Consider the following 6,775-nt stretch of genomic DNA (forward strand, 5'->3'; position numbering starts at 1 on the left):
ACTCATTACAGGGTTTTTTATTTGTGCTATTTTCTTCTTTGTAGAATAATAGTGAAGACATCAAATCTACGAAATAACACATGGAATCATGTCGTAACCAAAAGTGTTGCAAAAAAATCAACATATTTGAGATTCTTCAAAGTAGCCACCCTTTGCTTTGATGACAGCTTTGCACACTCTTGGTGTTCTCTCAACCAGCTTCATGTAGTCACCAGGAATGCATTTAAATTAACAGGTGTGTTAATTTGTGGAATTTCTTTCCTTAATGCGTTTGAGCTAATCAGTTGGGTTGTGACAAGGGCTCTATTTGGCCCTATTTGGTAAAAGACCAAATCCATATTATGACAAGAACAGCTCAAATAAGCAAAGAAAAACAACAGTCCATCATTACTTTCAGACATGGTCAGTCAATATGGAAAATTTGAAGAGCAGTTGCAAAAAAAGCTCTGAAACTGGCTCTCATGAGGATCACCACAGGAAAAGTAGACCCAGACTTACATCTGCTGCAGAGGATGAGTTACCAGCCTCAGAAACTGCAGCCCAAATCAATGCTTTAGAGTTAAAGTAACAGACATCTCAACATCAACTGTTGAGAGGAGACTGCATGAATCAGGCCTTCATGTTTGAGTTGCTGCAAAGAAACCACTACTAAATGACAATAAGGAGAAGAGACTTGTTTGGGCCGAGAAACATAAGCAATGAACATTAGACTGGTGGAAATCTGTCCTTTAGGACTGAGTCCAAATTTGAGATTTTTGGTTCCAACTGCCATGTCTTTGTGAGACGCAGAGTAGGTGAACAGATGATCTTTGCATGTGTGGTTCCCATCGTGAAGCATGGAGGAGGTGTGATGGTGCTTTGCTGGTGGCACTGTCAGTGACTAATTTAGAATTCAAGGCACTCTGCAGCAACACACCATCCCATCTGGTTTGCGCTTAGTGGGACTATCATTTGTTTTTCAACAGGACAATGACCCAAAACACACCTTCAGTTTTGTAAGGACTATTTGACCAAGGAGAGTGAAGGAGTGCTGCAACAGATGACCTGGCCTCCACAATCCCCCGACCTCAACCAAATTGGGATGGTTTGGGATGAGTTGAACTGCAGAGTGAAGGAAAAGCCGCCAACAAGAGCTCAGCATATCCAAGACCGTTGGAAAAGCATTCATCATGAAGCTGGTTGAGAGAATGCCAAGAGTGCAAACCTGTCATCAAGGCAAAAGATGGCTACTTTGAAGAATCTCAAATATAAAATATATTTTAATTTGTTTAAAACTTTTTTGGTTACTGCATGATTCCATGTGTTATTTAATAGTTTGTCTTCACCATTATTCTACAATGTTGGAAATAGTACAAATAAAGAAAAACCCTTGAAAGAGTAGGTGTGTTCAAACTTTTGACTTGTACTGTGTGTATATATTCACTTTTTTTCTCACAAAAGTAGCGCACTGGGCCTTTACCTGTCCTGTATTAGTGGACAGACATAGCATGTGCAGCACCCCCACCCGAAACATCTTCCCGTGGCTATGGACGCACTTGATATTGTATGCCCAGCAGAGAATCAGAGATGAAGTGCGGCATCAGGCACACATCGATATATAGCCTAATAAGCCTAATTCGTAAACACTGAAGTATTGAAATTTCATCATTTCCAAATGACTGTGCATTCGGAAAATATTCAGACCCCTTGACTTTTTCCACTTTGATACGTTCAGGCTTATTTTAAAATGAATTAAATTCATTTTCTTCCTCTATCTAAACAATACCCCATAATGACAAATATAAAGGGTTATAAGGGGTTTTAGAATATTTTTGCTAATTTATTAAAAATATATATTTTTACCTAAGTATTCAGACCCTTTGCTCTGAGACTCGAATTTGAGCTCAGGTGCATCCTGTTTCCAATGATCATCCTTGATGTTTCTACAACTTGATTGGAGTCCACCTGTGGTAAAATTATATTGATTGGATATGATATGAAAAGGTGCATCCTGTCAATATAATGTCCCATAGTTGACAGTGCATGTCCAGAGCAAAACCAAGCCATGAGGTTGAAGGAATTGTCCTTCGAGCTCTGAGATAGGATTGTGTCGAGGCACAGATCTGGGGAAGGGTACCAAAATATTTCTTCAGTCATTGAAGGTCCCCAAGAACACTGCGACCTTCATAATTCTTAAATGGAAGAAGTTTGGAACCAACAAGACACTTCCTGGTGCTGGCCGACAGGCCAAATTGATCAATCGGGGAAGAAGGGCCTTAGTCAGGGAGATGACCAAGAACCCGATGGTCACTCTGACAGAGCTCTAGAGTGCCTCTGTGGGGATGGGAAAACCTTCCAGAAGGAAAACCATATCTGCAGCACTCTGCCAATCAGGCCTTTATGGTAGAGTGGCCAGATGGAAGCCACTCCTCAGTAAAAGGCACTACAGCACCCTTGGAGTTTTCTAAAGGGCACCTAAAGACTCAGACCATGAGAAACAAGATTCTCTGGTCTGATGAAACCAAGATTGAACTTTTTGGCCTGAATGCCAAGCGTCACGTCTGGAGGAAACCTTACATCATCCCTACGGCGAAACATGGTGGTGGCAGCGACAGGAAGACTAGTCCGGATCGAGGGAAAGATGAACAGAACAAAGTACAGAGAGATCCTTGATGAACACCTGCTCCAGAGCGCTTGGGACCTCATACTGAAGGCGACGGTTCACTTTCCAACAGGACACACAGCCAAGACAACGCAGGAGTGGCTTTGGGACAAGTCTCTGAATGTCCTTGAATCACCCAGCCAGAGCCTGGACTTGAAACCGATTGAACATCTCTGGAGAGAACTGAAAATAGCTGTGTAGCGACGCTCCCCATCCAACCTGATGGAGCTTGAGAGGATCTGCAGAAAAGAATAGGAAAAACTCCCCAAATACAACTGTGTCAAGCATTTCGTGTCATACCCAAGAAGACTTGAGGATGTAATCGCTGCCAACGGTGCTTCAATAAAGTAGTGAGGTAAAGGGTCTGAGTACTTACAGTATGTAAATGTGAGTTTATTTTTTAAAATAAATTAGCTAAAAAAAATGTTTTTTAAATGCTTTGTCATTATGGGGTGTCATGACGTTGTCCTGGGGATAGGTTTATGACAGTCATAAATACCTCTTCCCCCCTTTATCCTCTCTCTACCCTACTGATGTGACATTTGAAAATCCTTTGGTTAACATAGAGATTCTGGGAACATCAGAAGTTGGGTGGAAATCCGACCAATTGAACATATGCGGTGGTACTTAATGAATATGATGTCAGTTCGGTTGTCATCTGAGACATTCTCATCAATGATAGGATGACGAACTCTACAGTGGAAAGTCTGCACATTGTAGTTATCGGATTCACATGGAATTGTTCAATTTAAATGTTTGAATATAAAATTATTGGTGAAAAGATTAAATGTAATTTTAGCTTCCAAATGAGAAATTTGGGTTTTCATAAGGTTAGGGCCCTGCTCAATCAGTGGCCCACCCCTGTGAAGAGACCTGGGTTATAAAACTTTTCAAACACACCCTTCTCGCGCCACTATATAAAGCCTTGACGAAAATGTAACCTCCTGTTCTGAGGATGTGAGGACGACGGTCCAATGTCAGAATGGTTCAGATAATAACTACAGAAGGAAGCCAACCTCAGCATGAGTTTGGTTGCGAATGGTATGAACTTTGAACTCTTATTCACTACAGAAGTGATACCTCCTAGCAGTTGAGTTAGCAACAGCAGCTGCACACGTGGGCTAGGAAAGAACAGACAGAGTATTCCGTCTACCACACAACAACGTTACTACAACGTATCCAATTTACCACCAGAGACATTCTTCAAAGGACTCTGTTGGGAAACACGGCCTTCCATCTACCACCAACCTACCGAAGCGCAGCTCAGACAAAATATTTATTGCATTTTCCTTTTCCAAATGGGCGGTAATTTAGAATGCATAAGATACTGTATTTACAATAGAGACATCGCTTCTCCCTTTGTTCCTCAGTCTTCCCGCTCTTTCACTCAAACCCAGCCGCTTTTCTTTATGTAACCAGCTGTCATATCAAATCAAATTTATTTATATAGCCCTTCGTACATCAGCTGATATCTCAAAGTGCTGTACAGAAACCCAGCCTAAAACCCCAAACAGCAAGCAATGCAGGTGTAGAAGCACGGTGGCTAGGAAAAACTCCCTAGAAAGGCCAAAACCTAGGAAGAAACCTAGAGAGGAACCAGGCTATGTGGGGTGGCCAGTCCTCTTCTGGCTGTGCCGGGTGGAGATTATAACAGAACATGGCCAAGATGTTCAAATGTTCATAAATGACCAGCATGGTCGAATAATAATAAGGCAGAACAGTTGAAACTGGAGCAGCAGCACGGCCAGGTGGACTGGGGACAGCAAGGAGTCATGTCAGGTAGTCCTGGGGCATGGTCCTAGGGCTCAGGTCCTCCGAGAGAGAGAAAGAGAGAGAGAAGGAGAGAATTAGAGAACGCACACTTAGATTCACACAGGACACCGAATTGGACAGGAGAAGTACTCCAGATATAACAAACTGACCCCAGCCCCCCGACACATAAACTACTGCAGCATAAATACTGGAGGCTGAGACAGAAGGGGTCAGGGGTCATATCTGTTCCGCCCGCTCGGGACGTTTTCCTTTATGATGTAATTTGTAATCAAGGGATGGTTAATTCTGTGTATATGTAATTCCATGTGATTAGTTAGGTATTTAGTAAATAAATAATTAAACCAAATTTTGTATTGCTGATTCAAATTATTAGCTAGGGTTCGTTAAGATAACCAAGGATTTACAACTTTCAGATGAGACTGAAATAAGGTGACGATTAATATTGACTGCTATTGATGTTAAATATTACTAGGTCTTTAAGAGTTTATTCGGAAGATAACTGCTCTATACATATTATTTTGTGGTGCCCCGACTTTCTAGTTACTTACATTTACATGATTAGCTTAATCATGTAATTACAGAGAAAGGATTTTATAGAATAGCATGTCATATCACTTAATGAGGGGAAAACATGATTTAATCCATTTTAGAATAAGGCTGTAACGTAACAAAATGTGGAAAAAGTCAAAGGGTCTGAATGCTTTCTAAATGCTCTGTACATGACCCTCTCCTGGACTAGATGATTTAAAAAAAGCTAAACCCTACCTTTGACTGGAATTGAAAAATTATTACCCTCCCCCATTTTCCTCCAGGTGCCCATTATGTACATTTCGATCCATCCCTTATTGAGTAGCCAATCAGCTTAAATCCAATGGTTTTCTCATACTGGCAATACATATTGCACCTCACACAATTATCTGTCCGGTATGTCGCTGTAAAGGGTCAATTTTACTCAGGTGCATTTCTAATTTCTAAATCCACAGAGTTTACACACAGAGGAGTTTTGCTGCTCTTCTTGCGGCCCTTATAGTGGCCCATCAGCTTAAATCCAATTGTTTTTCCATATTGGACATAGTGCCTTAGGGAAGTAATTCAGACTCCTTTACTCTTTCCACATTTTGTTAGGTTACAGTCTTATTCTAAAATTGATCAAATAGCCCCCCCTCAATCTACACAGAATACCCCATAATGACAAAGCAAAAACGTTTTTTTACATTGTTTTGCAAATTCATAAAAATACATTAAAAACTGAAATCATATTTACATTAGTATTCAGACCATTTACTCAGTACTTTTTTAAAGCACCTATGGCAGTTATTACAGCCTCAAGTATGACACTACAAGCATGGCACACACATTTGAGGAGTTTCTCCCATTCTTCTCTGCAGATCCTCAAGTTCTGTCAGGTTGGATGGGGAGCGTTGCTGCACAGCTATTTTCAGGTATCTAGAGATGTTCGATCGGGTTCAAGTCCGGGTTCTGGCTGGGCCACTTCAGGACATTGAGACTTGTCCCGAAGCCACTCCTGCATTGTCGTGGCTGTGTGCTTCGGGTCGTTGTCCTGTTGGAAGGTGAAACTTCACCTAAGTCTGAGTTCCTGAGCGCTCTGGAGCAGATTTTCATTAAGGATCTATCTATACTTTGCCTTGATCCTGATTAGTCTCTCAGTCCCTGCCGCTGAAAAACATCCCCACAGCATGATGCTGCCACTACAATGCTTCACCGTGGAGTTGGTGCCAGGTTTTCTCCAGACGTGACTCTTGGCATTCAGTCCAAAGACTTCAATCTTGGTTTCATCAGACCAGAGAATCTTGTTTCTCATGGTCTGAGAGTCTTTAGGTGCCATATCTCAAGACTGGTAAATAAAAAGAAAAGATTAAGATGGGTAAAAGAACACAGAGGATCTCTGCCAAGAAGACCAGCATCCCGGAGTCACCTCTTCACGTTGAGACTGGTGTTTTGAAGGGTACTATTTAATGAAGCTGCCAGTTGAGGACTTGTGAGGCATCTGTTTCTCAAACTAGACACTAATGTACTTGTCCTCTTGCTCAGTTGTGCACCGGGGCCTCCCACTCCTCTTTCTATTCTGGTTAGTGCCCATTTGCGCTGTTCTGTGAAGGGAGTAGTTTTTTTATTTTATCTTTATTTTACTAGGCAAGTCAGTTAAGAACAAATTCTTATTTTCAATGACGGCCTAGGAACAGTGGGTTAACTGCCTGTTCAGGGGCAGAACGACAGATTTGTACCTTGTCAGCTCAGGGATTTGAACTTGCAACCTTTCGTTTACTAGTCCAACGCTCTAGCCACTAGGCTACCCTGCCGCCCCAGTACACAGCGTTGTACCAGATCTTCAGTTTCTTG

This window comes from Oncorhynchus masou, chromosome 29 (genome assembly GCF_036934945.1).
Source record: "Oncorhynchus masou masou isolate Uvic2021 chromosome 29, UVic_Omas_1.1, whole genome shotgun sequence".
Taxonomy (NCBI): Eukaryota; Metazoa; Chordata; class Actinopteri; order Salmoniformes; family Salmonidae; genus Oncorhynchus; species Oncorhynchus masou.